Raw genomic sequence first — 14,948 nt, 5'->3', positions numbered from 1 at the left:
CTCTAGCCAAGCCTGCTTAACCATTTTGCACTTCCTGTCGATCTCCTTTCATCAATTTAATTCAAAATTCATTCTGTCCCCCAAGGATTTCTACTAGCCCTCGTGATTTTACGTACTTGATCCTCTGGTGCCTTTACTACTTCATCCCTCAAAGCTACACATTTTTCTTCTACTGTATTTCTTTTTCCCCATTCTTGTCAATTGTTCCCTTATGGTCTCCCTGACACTCTGTACAACCTGTGGTTTAGTCAGTTTATCCAGGTCCCATCTCCTTAAATTCCCACCTTTTTGCAGTTTCTTCAGTTTTAATTTACAGACCATAATCAATAGATCGTGGTCAGAGTCCACATCTGCCATTTTAAATGTCTTACAATTTCAAACCTGGTTCCTGAATCTCTGTCTTACCATTATATAATCTATCTGAAACCTGTCAGTATCTCCAGTTTTCTTCCATGTATACAATCTTCTTTTATGATTCTTGAACCAAGTGTTAGCTATGATTAAGTTGTGCTCTGTGCAAAATTCTACCAGGCGGCTTCCTCTTTCATTTCGTCCTCCCAATCCATATTCACCTACTACGTTTCCTTCTCTTCCTTTTCCTACTATCGAATTCCAGTCAACCATGACTATTAAATTTTCGTCTCCCTTCACTATCTGAATAATTTCTTTTATCTCATCACACATTTCTTCAATTTCTTCGTCAACTGCAGAACTAGTTGCCATATAAACTAGTACGGCTGTAGTAGGCGTGGGCTTCGTGTCTATCTTGGCCACAATAATGCGTTGACTATGCTGTTTGTAGTAGTTTACCCGCACTCCTATTTTTTGATTCATTATGAAACCTACTCCTGCATTTCCCCTATTTGATTTTGTATTTATAATCCTGTATTCACCTGACGAGAAGTCTTGTTCCTCTGCCACCGAACTTCCCTAATTCCCACTATATCTAACTTAAACCTATCCATTTCCCTTTTTAATTTTTCTAACCCACCTGCCAGATTAAGAGATCTGACATTCCACTCTCCGATCCGTAGAACGCCAGTTTCCTTTCTCCTGATAACGACGTCCTCTTGAGTAGTCCCCGCCCGGAGATCCGAATGGGGACTATTTTGCCTCCTGTATATTTTACCCAAGAGGACGCCATCTTCGTTTATCCATACAGTAAAGCTGCATGCCCTCGGGAAAAATTACGGCCGTAGTTTCCCCTTGCTTTCAGCCGTTCGCAGTACCAGCACAGCAAGGCCGTTTTGAGTAGTGTTACAAGGCCAGATCAGTCAATCATCCAGACTGTTGCCCCTTCAATTACTGAAAAGGCTGCTGCCCCTCTTCAGGAACCACACGTTTGTCCTGCCTCTCAACAGATACCCCTCCGTTGTGGTTGCACCTACGGTACGGCTATCTGTATCGCTGAGGCACGCAAGCCTCCCCACCATCGGCAAGGTCTAGGATTCACGGGGGGCGATATGCCCGTATGAGACATTATAACAGAAATAATCGAACTAAACAGCAGTTAATCATAAAAAAATCCTAACTCAGAGGATGTGTTTTTGAAAGTACGAGTTAGTCAATAAATTTATTACTTTATGATTTCTTACATACTTCAATAGACATTTTAGACAGTTAATTCTCTATCCATCATCATCATCAACATCATCATAATTTAAGACTGATTATGCCTTTCAGCGTTCAGTCTGGAGCATAGTCCCCCTTATAAAATTCCTCCATGATCCCCTATTCAGTGGTAACATTGGTGCCTCTTCTGATGTTAAGCCCATTACTTCAAAATCATTCTTAACCGAATCCAGGTACCTTCTCCTCGGTCTGCCCCGACTCCTCCTACCCTCTACTGCTGAACCCATGAGTCTCTTGGGTAACCTTGCTTCTCCCATGCGTGTAACATGACCCCACCATGTAAGCCTGTTCGCCCTGATTGCTACATCTATAGTGTTCATTCCCAGTTTATCTTTGACTTCCTCATTGTGGACACCCTCCTGCCATTGTTCCCATCCTAGCTACTTTCATATCCGTAACCTCAACCTTGTTCATAAGGTAACCCGAATCCACCCAGCTTTCGCTCCTATACAACAAAGTTGGTCGAAATATTGAACAGTGCACTGATAACTTAGTCTCGGTACTGACTTCCTTCTTGCAGAAGAGAGTAGATCGTAGCTGAGCGCTCACTGCATTAGCTTTGCTACACCTCGCTTCCAGTTCTTTCACTATGTTGCCATCCTGTGAGAATATGCATCCTAAGTACTTGAAACCGTCCACCTGTTCTAACTTTGTTCCTCCTATTTGGCACTCAATCCGTTTATATCTCTTTCCCACTGACATTACTTTCATTTTGGAGATGCTAATCTTCATAGTCCTTACATTTCTGAACTAGCTCTGAAGTATTTCTTTATATTCTCTTTCCTTGAATCAAATTTTCATTTTCCTTAAATTTCTCATTACTGTCTCCGACTACTTGTATATTTTCTTTTATTTAGTTCCTTATTTTTAAAATTATTACTTTTTCGATGCTTAGGAAGCAGAACGAATTTCTGTATTATTGAGTTTTTAGAGTCTTATGAGTACTGCCATTTCAGATTTCTTTTAACGTAGACTTGTTTAATTTGCTCACTCTTATTAATTCGTTTGGCATTTTGAGATCATTGTGAGTGGAGGTTATTTATAGAACAATCATTTGCTTTGATAGTTCATGGGTATTGAGTCGTCACGAGTTGCGTTACTTGACTTCCGGTGCCCGCCTCCCCTCAGCTCGCCGAATGTGGCGCCACCTGGCTGCAGCTGCGGCTGACCGGGCACAGCGCGGCAGCTGCTGTCTGGAGGCAGTCTGCAACCTGCAACCGGGAAGGGTCCCATGCGCCTCGCTCACCCTGCAGCACGCATTTCGCTACACTGACGCCGCTTGTATCGATGGCAGTTGCGGTCACCATCAGAATTGACATTGCTGTCCTAGTTGGTGCTCAGGGCAAAGACAGCTAGTTTGCTCTGCTTTTAAAATATCGGGCACCGCTAAACGACGTTGGTATGTTCGTGCAGCCACTGCGCTCGTTATGGCACGTAAAGAAGGGCCCACATTGTCATGGAGCAAGTAATTTTGACTATTGACTGGGTTGTCTGTGCTAGAAGATACTGTAGAAGAACAGTTTTTCATAACTGTGAATGGTGTTGAGTTGTAATGTTTTCCCATTTGGAAAAGTAGGCAGGTAGTGTTCGCTGCATGGCTTGTACATAGTTATCCAGACACATTCTTTATAAATTGAGTATGTGGCTATGCACCATTCACTTGAAACGTTACTGTTGTAAAAGGGGTGCATTCTGAATATCATTTATGTTCCATGATATTTCATTGGGTTGGAAGTAAGTAAATTCTGTTTTGTAACCGTATGAGAAATTATTTGTAACGAAACGTTCTGAAACTCTGCCTTGTTTTTGATCTTATTACGTGCGAAGTTATCTGAAGTATATTCGAATTCATTGCTACTTTTGAAAGGTATATACATAGGGTACAATTTTCTAAGAAAATTTTATTGAATCACATATGGTCAAATGTAGTATCCATTGTGAAGCAACGTCGCTGCTCGAAAGCGACCGCTGGTTGAAGGTATAATGCATAATGTGTTAGAGCAACTTTAGATACAGAGATGTATGCTGGACTCTCAAGTGTAAAGACGTGATGTATCTGACGTACGCTCTGTGTATACGTACTCGCTATGGGCAGTAGTGATTTTTTATTTGCAAGATACCATACCGGAAATAATTAAGTGAAGAAAGTGGTTCTGTCACCAATGCAATACGAATATTCATAAGTGATGATTGAGACAATGTACAGCACTCATATCCAATGATTTTGTAAAGCCAACTGTTAATGTATAATCAGTTTACTGTTTTGTTAAATGTGAGTGTTGTTAATTATCAAAGGGTCAAAATTTAAATTCCAAAGTTAGTGCCATACTGTTACTTTCCACATGTCAGTACCAGTTCCCAGATCCAAGTTGTTCTTGATTAATTATTTTGCTCAAGCAGTTATCGTCTCAGTCATATTCTATTTAATTAAGATGTATGCTAAGCAACAGGCTTGCACAATAGCTGTATGCTAACTATGCAATTTAAAATACTAAGAGCCGGCGGGAGTGGCCTAGAGGTTCTAGGCTATACAGTCTGGAACCGCGTGACCGCTACGGTCGCAGGTTCGAAGCCTGCCTCGGGCACGGATGTGTGTGATGTCATTAGGTTAGTTAGGTTTAAGTAGTTCTTAGTTCTAGGGGACTGATGACCACAGATGTTAAGTCCCATAGTGCTCAGACCCATTTGAAACATTTTGGATCATTATAATAAACTTTGCTGGGAAAGTTGAGGTTTTAAAATTCGAACATAGAAATTGTTAGTGGGGATATTTAAAATTATCTTAACGAAATATTTGTTGGCATTAAGCATCGTAATAAAAGCGTGTTGTCTTAAATGATTGTCACACCCAATTAATCCAACCCTTTCCACTCATGAAACTGCCCACACACTGATGCTGAATCGATGTAGATTAGATGCCTCAATCATTCCCCAGGCCTGTCTGTAGCCCACGGATGACGATTATGTAGACTGATGATGCCAGTTCTGGTACATGTTGCTTCCTCACTAAAACGGACTGACGAAAGAAATCGCATAATTTTGATGGTCTGGTGCAAAAACCATCGACAAAATCCTTCCCATAGAGAGAAATTTGCTGCTGATAATCCTTGCATTCGTTGCTGGTGATAGGGGTGGTAGCGGGTGTCACTCAGGATACATATAATCGTACTTTGGCTTACACAATGTTGGCAGGGCGCTTGCCTGGAGGCTGTACTAGCGTTTGTCTCAATGTCCTGTAGAACCCAGTCCTCTAAATATTGGGTACGCAATGTCATGTGAAAGGACCCATGATCACACAGACGCCCCAAAAGAGCTTTAAATTTTGTGTACTGTAGGGGATGTCTGTGAAGGTGTTTGTTTTGGTATACCTGTGCAGCCTGTCGGCCGTTTCCGTCTGCTTTGCTATAAACACCATCTAGGCTTGTACCGACATGAATATCTGACCAATCTGCTGCTTACAGTACTCTGCGTTAATCACACAGCCTGCAACACACAAGGAAAACACGGCACTTGGTTGGGGCAACGTTCATTCGTCAAGGCAGTCTACCGTGGCAATGATGCATTTTCGGACAGGACATGTTCGTATGACATTTCCCCCATTTCCAGTCTACAATCCCTCCCTGCAGTTTTTCGGTTTTTGATTTGCACCCTGTGTAGTAACATTATTTGGTATTTCTTGCTTATACAGTAATGTTAAACATTATTTAATAAGATAAGTAATCTTCAGTGGAGAAACTTTTGAAAAAATTTTATTTCTACTTTCTAGCTGATCATTTAGCAACCTGTTACCATGTACTGTGCCATTAATGAAAATTGCTAATTCTTCGTACAAGTCCATTTGGTGTCCCTTGTCCATTTTCGTAACGTTGCCTGAAATAATACGACCAAATATGATACGAAAACAGTGTTGAAGGTATTTTCTGGTGCTTTCGTTAATTAGCATTTTGAAACATGTGACGTACTCATTAGAAGAACGAGGTGGAAATATCTCAGTATTTATCTTGGAATTAAAGCATTCTGTTTAATTTTTATTTTTCATTTTGTAGTGATTTCTATTTTGTTTTTATATCCCTTTGTAGATCTTATCAATCAATACATTATATAATCAATTCTGAAGTGAACGTGACTGGCAAATGTACTATGGACACTGATTTTTTAGTTTGATCCCCTGCCTTTTCCATAAAATTTGCTTTTGATATAATTTGAACTGAACAAAAGATAATTTGATGAAACGACACTTTCGAATTCTGTGTTTCGGCTTGGTAGACACCTTAAGAATAATGCCACAGGCTACCGTTAGCAAAGCTGGAAAGTTAGAGGCGGTTGCTTATGCAGTACTGGACGGTCTCAGTAAGAGGACGCGAGTGGCAGCTCATAGAGCAACACTTCAGATGGCACAGCACTTCAGTTCTTGAATATCAATTTGCTTACAAACCTGATGAAACCTATAGGGCAATGAATCAGATGCAGGCATTTGTCGCTATTTGATGCTAGTAATAAACACACATTCCATAACGTTTATGGTCTTATTCAGACCTCAATATTATCTCAAATATGAAGTGATGTGGTGAACTTGTAATCCTGATGAAACTATATCAACTAAAATAACGATATTGACTGGAGTGGTGAATTTCGGTATCTAACAATGAGGGCTCAATTATATGTCAAAAAATAAACATGTGTGGCTTCACCTGCGAATCTTATGTGAAAATCATAGCTTACAACATATTTTCATGAATTAGACAAGAATTGTAAACGAATATGTTGGTATCGTTAAGAAAGAAGGACCATTCAAGTGAACACGGGATAATTTGATTTAACGACATGTCTGTAAAGAGGTGCAAACTGTTAAAATTATACAAACACCTTTTGTCGAGGAAGATTAAGGAAAGTTTGCTAGGTATTCAGTAGTTTCTAATCCCGTTTTTCGGAAAGCTATAATCGAAACTTTACCTTTGTAATTCAAATATTGCATTCTTAGTACAGTTCGTCTATTATTTATAGCTGGTTAGTGTACACAAGTCACAAAAATGTGATGTTGTTGACAGTTATTTATATGACAGAACGGTGTTATTGGCAGACTGTAGCTATCATTTTGCAGCAAGTCCTGTGCTATTTCTAAACTTCCTCGCAGGTTAGAATTGTGGTCCTGACACACACTCTAACACGGACTTCTCGTGTCACTGGCCTGGTAACAGCCTAGGGGATTGATTCCACAACTAATCTTCGGCACTGATACGGAGAGCGACGGAAATTTTTGAAACTGCCTGGTAGATTAAAACTTAGTTATCGACCGGAAGCTTGCGTTGGTGTGTGTGTGTGTGTGTGTGTGTGTGTGTGTGTGTTTGTGTGTTGGACAGGGCGCTCAAGACGCTCAACGATTTGGATGTCAGCGCCCTTACGAAATTAGTAGAAACGAATTCGGTTGAAACGGAGAAAATGAGAGAAAACAGGTAAAATCAGGCTGAGATACAATCGCACTCACTCTCACCGGATCTCACCATGTCCTCCTGCACAATCACACTACCCCACGTCATGGAAGACAGCTTTAAAAGTGTTAAGATGTTGTGAAACGGTTAGTTAAAACCAAACAAACAAGAGGAAAACTAAAACAGAATCATAGGAATATGTGGCTGGTAGATCATCTACGAAAGTTCTGTCTTCGGTATCCTTTCTTGTGACACAGTCGAGGTGTATGTGCATGAAGTAAGGGACTGTTGCTAGTACTAAAATGGTTCTAACTATTTACTCTTAACTTTGACTAATTCCAAATCATGATTAGTGCTCACTTGAGACTGTTTATGAACAGTAGAAGGGACTGTCATTTGGCTATATGTTCTGTAAATTATTACCACTGTGCCCAACACTTTAATACACAGCCGTAACCTGCTCATATCTTGTCAATCGCTTGAAATATCTGGAAGCTCCTCACTGTGTATAACCCATAAAGCCTCTGTGGCAAACTTTTCACCAAAACACCTCGTAATCATTTACGATTAATGCGCCAGGGACCTGTAGATTTAATCCAACGCCATGCAAACTATTTCTATTCTGGATTAATATTCCTCTGATTCTTTCTAGTAGAAAGCCTCTATTTCTAGGAAAGAGTGACTGAGATCACTGATACGTCTCACCAGCACATTTAAATCACACACAAAATAAATTCATATAAATAGGACACCTGAACAGATAAAATATACACAGGTATTATTTGTGTAATTTCTGCTGTTACAATAAGTAGCTCTAGGTTACTGTTTGCTAATGAAGATGGATGTGTGGGAAGGCAGTGCAACTTGGTTATACGAACATGTATTCCACAAAGCCAGTAAATTTGAGGTGTATTGGCTTATTTTTATTAGAAATTTAGATCTGTTAGTATTCGAGATAGTCGGAAACTTTAATAATGGAGCAGTGTAATCAAGAAACAAGTAAATGATCCCTGATTGGAATGAAGTTAATGACAGCGTAAAGAATAAGTGATTAGAAATGAGTATCACCTACCATGAAATGACGCAGCTGTAAACAGTTCGACCTCAAGGCGTTGTTAACTGATAACAAATGCCCCTATTGTTTCAAGAGCACTATCATGAGTTACTTGAGTTTGCCGTATCAATTGACAGAGCAAAATTGTTTAGTCTTTGTGCTCAGTGTGTCCATGATATTGTTATTTAAATTTGGATTTCGTATTAAAATGAGTTTAAAAAATGTAGAAACTAGTGTCTCAGAATAATCATTAAGCCAACACTCTTTGTTATGTGACAACTACATAAAGTTCGGATATTAAAAATGCTCTTACCAGCACAAATGCCATTTTGTTTGAGGTGTTGCTGGACAAGAACTTTTGGAAGGTGAAATCAGAATCTGACTTTAACTTATGTAACACAGTTTAACAACATTTTCCAACAGCAATATTTTTGTATTGATGACCAGCAGCAATGATATGTTGGCTGGCAGTCAGCAGTGTGATAGCAGAGATATGCGTTCTGGAGCTCCCTACCTGAGATGATTGCTGTAGGATTTCTCGTTCCGACGCTCCGTTCTCTCGTTCATCGCTTGTCAGTCGTGATACACCATAATAAACTTTTCCTGTTTCTATAAACGAAACGGACAGGACTAGTTGGGCTAATTTAATATTAGGAACATAAATTTTCAGAAGCAACAGTGGACAGTTGGTCGAAAAGCAACCAAGACGTTCAGTCCTCCCTTTCATTGCGGATCACCAAAATTAAACTCTTCACAAGGCAGGCCCTCACATCGATTGCCATACAGTTGTGAGCATAACGAACCAGTCAGTACATGGTTAAGTGGAGATAAAGACATCAACCCGTTTTACTCTTGGTAGCCAACTCCGCCAACAGTTCCACTCCATATAGCTCACAATCGTTTCTCAACAGTCTCTTAGTATCATTATTCACAGAGATTATATTTCCCAACAGGCCCACAGACATACATTAATAGCCTGGCAATACCGCATAAAATATCATTGGCATCAGTGAAGCCAGCACTTTAGAACTGCAGTGTGGTGGCGAAAGCATAGGACGAGTAAACAGCTGTTCATTTATCGGCCGGCCGTGGTGGCCGAGCGGTTCTAGGCGCTACAGTCTTAAAACCGCGCGACCGCTACGGTTGCAGGTTCGAATCCTGCCTCGGGCATGGATGTGTGTGATGTCCTTAGGTTAGTTAGGTTTAAGTAGTTTTAAGTTCTAAGGGACTGATGACCTTAGAAGTTAAGTCCCATAGTGCTCAGAGCCATCTGAACCATTTTGTCATAAAATCGTTTTATTAAATGTCGACAAACTAATATAACTGCGTTAACTCTATAGTTTTGGCACAATGGAGAATACGTGTGCCGTGTTTGGCCGTAATTTTTCGCAGCCTACATCAGGCCCAGGATACAAGGAAAGGAACATGTGTCAATGCAGGCGTAACTGGAAACATCTTATGTGTTTTTGGTTTTGTACTGTATGTAAGCCTAGATAATTACACTTAAGTTTATCTTATTTGAAGTACCGCAGGGTCAAAATAGTTTAAATTTATTGTAACTAGTTTAATAAATGCAGTATAAGAGATGTATCTTATTGTTGTGCTATTCACCAATTTTTATCAACTTCATCTTTTTTCCGAATAATATGCTCACTATGAAAGTGCTCCTAAAGACTCCTTAAGTAGGACATATTATTTTTTTCTTGACAACAAGTGTCTGTACTCATCTGAATGTTTTTACGGAAACTACAGCCTGTTTTAAACGTGCGTATGTTTAACTTGATGTTCTTCTCATAACAGGTTCTACTTTGTATGTGTTAAACTCCACTACTACGCAAATACTGGTTCTACTGCAGAACGGCTTTACACGATCTCGTAAAGCTTTGAGCGTCACTTCGTTTCAGTAAATCGTAGTACTAGTTTCACATCGTAGTAGTATAACACACAAACTTCCTGACGCCGCCATCTTACCTCAACAAAAGTCAGTCAGCAGTAAAAGATGCGCCTCAGCCAAGCTAGTAGTGTATGCCGGTGAACAGGCCGAAGCCCCTAAATATATAACTGAATTACATATATACACCCAAATAGCATCATGTGAAAAGTAACAACATTGATTTTATGTAATACGTTACACTGTATATACGTACACACGAAATCATTATAATCCGAGGTATGCGACGTTAACAAAGAAAAAAGAGAATTACAGAGAACAAACGATATGTACAAATGGTTCAAATGGCTCTCAGCACTATGAGACTTAACATCTGAGGTCATCAGTCCCATTGAATTTAGAACTACTTAAAGCTAAATAACCTAAGGACATCACACACATCCATGCTCGAGACAGGATTCGAACCTGCGACCGTAGCGGTCGCACGGTTCCAGACTGAAGCGCCTAGAACTGCTCGGCCACACCGGCCGGCAAACGAGATGTACATACTTCACTTAATGTTTTACAGAACTCTAAATGATTTGTAGTAGCAGATTTAAAATACAATGAAATACGTCAAATAAATTTTAGTATTCCCGATTTTTTCTTAAAAAAATGCAGTAACTACTTCTATTGCATCTTAAAAATGTCTTTCGCACAGATCGTCATAAAACATCAATAATTTACTTGCAACTCTCACAGAAGCTTCCGAGATATGTTTCTATACTACATTCCTCTTAGGAACGGGAAGAGACGAGGTACTGAACACATGAGCATACGCGCATAGGTGCCTTTTATTGGATCACAAGGAGGAACGGCTCTGCGCTTCTCCACGGTAATGCGAGATCGTTTATAAGGGAGTAGTGGACACGGGAGATCAAAGGGCTACCCTCCTCCGCGCAGAGGTCCTACATACGACGTTAGGTGCGCGCATTACATCTGCTCGCTCGGTGCGGTAAACCCGCATGAGAGGCGCCGTAGCATCCTGGAGCCGGAGATCGCGTGTAATCTACGCCGGAGCCTGCCTAATTGCCCCCAGAAGTTGGGCGCCGCCATACCACTGCACAAAAGACCGACCGTCCCTCCGAGGCGACCCCGCCGCTGTTCTCACACCGTCCCCTCGGCCCATAATTGAATCTGGGGCGGAATCGAGAAACTGTAACTGGATTTACGGAAAAATGGGATGACGGCTTGCGCGTAAATAAGAATGGAAGGTCTGCATATTTTCAGAAAAGCTGATTGCGGTTGACCTACTTCCGAGATAACTATACTAACGGCTTTTAAAGGAATCCTGTATTAGCGTCATCCCGTATTGTTATAGAGAGAGATACGCGAATTTCTGCGTCACGTACTTAACTTGAAACAGTACATGTCTTGTAACACCATGATCGATAAGGAGTAGTTGTTCATTGTAATAAATGATGTGAATTGTAAAGCGGTTTCTCTTTAATTCTTAATGTAACTGATTTACTTTAAGGAAATAGAGCTTTACGAAATATGTTTTGTAGAATTCTAACTGTGTATTTAAATAAAGAGACTTTCAAAAACAGGTTTGTTTATGTAAAGGAACTTGCACCGTATAATGAAAAGGACATAGTACTTCCCTTCCTCAACGGAAGTGAGTTGCCGGCCGCGGTGGTCTAGCCGCCGGACTACTACGGTCGCAGGTTCGAATCCTGCCTCGGGCATGGGTGTGTGTGATGTCCTTTGGTTAGTTAGGTTTAAGTAGTTCTAAGTTCTAGGGGACTTATGACCTAAGATGTTGAGTCCCATGGTGCTCAGAGCCATTTGAACCATTTGGAAGTGAGTTGGTGCGCGCCAAAAAGTGTAGTTGGCGCTCAGTCCGGGTGGCAAGCGAGAGAGCACAGTAAGGAGTCAGTTGCCATCATCCGACCAGTCAACAGCGCAGGTGCCGAGCGAGTCATCCTGTATCTAATTTGAGATGGAATGGCCTCGGGTTTAATTGTGGCTGTAAAAGGGTGCTCTCGTATTGGAAATGCCTATAAAAAATTATATTCACGTCGCCAAGAAGAACTAAATAGAGCATATTACTGCGAAAGGAGAGACCAGGTAGCTGTCACGTGCTCGCCACCACTATTGCACCACCACTTCATCAGATTCCAGAGGTTAGAACTGTATATCAGAATAAATCAGTGTATTTGTGTAACTAATTAGCAAATAATAGAGCAAATAATACTAAACTTTGTGTTCGAACCATGAATTGTTTCCTTTCATGGTACCTACCAGGGTCCTCTCCTCATAATGACCAATATCCGAGTACTCTGTGTGTGAAAAAATGATAATCATCTGTGTTATTTAACAACGCATAGTTCTGAATGCAAAAATATACAGAAGTGAGTAGTTATATTATTAATTTTAGTGATATAAAGTGAGACAGTTATTACTGAATCCATGAGCATCTCCAGTGTGTTTTGGTTTGCTTCCATTTCACAAGTATCAGTGTTTTAATGTTCAGCAGTATAAAAATGTCAGTGAAAATCACTTGCTTCACAAGTGGTGTTATAAAGCATTTGGTCTTGAAGTTAACTGAAGTTGAACTTTTACTTGAAGTTATTTCTGTAGTTATAGAGAGTATTGTCAGTTCAAATAATGTTAAAACTTTGAAAGATCATAATGCAAAATATTTCTGAAAAGCGTGTATAATTTGCATATATAGAGAAAGTATAGTTAGCGAGACCCCCAGTTCACTCTTTTATATCAGGAAGAAAGCAAACGGAATAGTTATTTTCTAGCTAAAGAAACCTTAAGTAATCATTTAAAAGAATATATAAAAAAGGTATTTGTTCACTGTTATCTTATTGCATTTATGAGGTGTATATGGGTGTTTCCAAACTAATTCTTATCAGATGTCACTTAATCTTGTGTAAGTCCTTGTGGGAACAATTCCTCTGCTAAGGTAATGTAAGGTAAAAGTGAAGATTATGGTCAATAGGGATAAAGTCCATTATTTTTTTATTTGTTTCTATGATTACTTACATATACTGTTGGTAAGTACTGCTACTCACTGTGCAGTTCGTCTAGTTGTAACAGGTATTCATTGCACTTTACCAAAGTAATTAATCAAAGTTCTTTTTGCAAGAGTAAAGGTAGATTCATTCAAAATAATTTTTTCACATTATTACGCCTAACTAGGCTGGCGACTGTTTTATTATTTAATTTACAAGAAATCTCCTCCTGTAAATTCTTACAAAAATTCATGTCCCTTTTAATCTCTACCAATAGCCATGGTTACCACATTCGATTCCCTCTATCCGTAACGTTAATGCACGATCAATGCAAAAATCTTCCCAGAGGGTAACACTTTCGGTTAATTTATGCCATATTTGGCAAATATCCTTCTAGAGGGTTATCCTTGGCTTCTTTGTGACAGTCAGAAGTTCTGTTATTGGGAAACAAGTGTAGCACACGCACGCATGCGGAACGGCAGTAAATGTGCTGTAGACTGGGGTCTGCTGCGCAGTATTCTGCCTCGAACTATCTACCAAACATTTTAAGACCTGTATTTATGAGTATTCACTGACACTCTGTTGTTGAACATCCGTGTATACTTACTAAAACCTTATATAAAACCTTATAAAAACCTTATATAAAATCTTCTTCATATTTTGAGCAACTATGTTTGTTGTGGATTTCTAATTTTTTTTTTATTAATGGTGATGTGTTCGTGCTTGGATAAATATTAAGGAGTGAGTACCCTTATAAAATAATCAAGTAATTTCTTAATTAAATAATATTATATTTGCTAATACATTACTCTTGTCTGGTGTGCTTGACAGTGGTTTTGAATGTACGGTCCATTCTGATTCTTTTACTTGATCGTGGATATTTCTTCAAATTAAAACTTCTTTTTCGGATCAAAAACTCTTTCTCATGCAAGAAATGGTTTGTACTGGACTGGTTATGTGCATTTAATGAACAAGGTAGCTTTCGTCATGTCAAGACACAGTATGGCTCAGTATGACTTTTACCATAACCTGAGACAAGTACTAAGTAATATCACTATTAACAATTATGACACGTAAACAATAAATTTACAACATGACTTAAATTAGATCAGTTGCTGAAAGAAAAGGTGCCGTCCGCTTCACAAAAACTGTCGAGGGATGTAATTCTACATTTGTTTGTGCGTTTGTATCCTTCAGTCGATACAGCAGTTTATTATACTTAAATATGCATCGCATGGATGAAGACCAATGGATAACCATTTCAGAATATTTTTTTCCGTTGAAGGCATGGACACTAGACTTCGGACGGCAATATTCTGACATCGATCCACGATTAATCCAGGTGAGAGGCCGTCGCTTTAGGGGAACATTACATTCCCTGAAATCTCATCCAACTAGACCTCAACACGTAGAGTTGTCTTCAGTGCTTATGCATCGCGAGCGTAAGTCCAAAAGTTTAGGAATTCGTAATTTGGATACCGTCCCATCGCGGTAGGCGCTGTACGAAAAATTCATTGCACTTTCTCATATACTATTCCATCGCGAATATAGTCTATCTTGCAATTAATAAAGAGTGTGTTTTAACGATTTTACACAAATCTTTCATTACGATTACAATCATTACGGTGTAGAAAACGTTCCTTCGCCCTCCTTCTGATACTGGTCTTAGCTTTTACCCATATTTGTTCCATATTAGAATTTCTGATTGTTATTGAGTTACATATAACCTTATTATATTTTCCTTTATATTTATTTACAATTGTTACAGATTGTATAGATTTCTTAATCAAACCTTATATTAGCAAATGGTGTCATCTGAAACTAGAAAGATTATACACGACACTTTGAAAACATCAGCAAACAAGCTCAAGCGCACATATACTAATAGACAAACGTCTTACGAAACAAATTTTAGTTTACAACTACAAAGATTTTGA

This window comes from Schistocerca cancellata, chromosome 5 (assembly GCF_023864275.1).
Source record: "Schistocerca cancellata isolate TAMUIC-IGC-003103 chromosome 5, iqSchCanc2.1, whole genome shotgun sequence".
In the NCBI taxonomy this organism is placed as follows: domain Eukaryota; kingdom Metazoa; phylum Arthropoda; class Insecta; order Orthoptera; family Acrididae; genus Schistocerca; species Schistocerca cancellata.
This window is presented reverse-complemented; position numbering follows the sequence as displayed.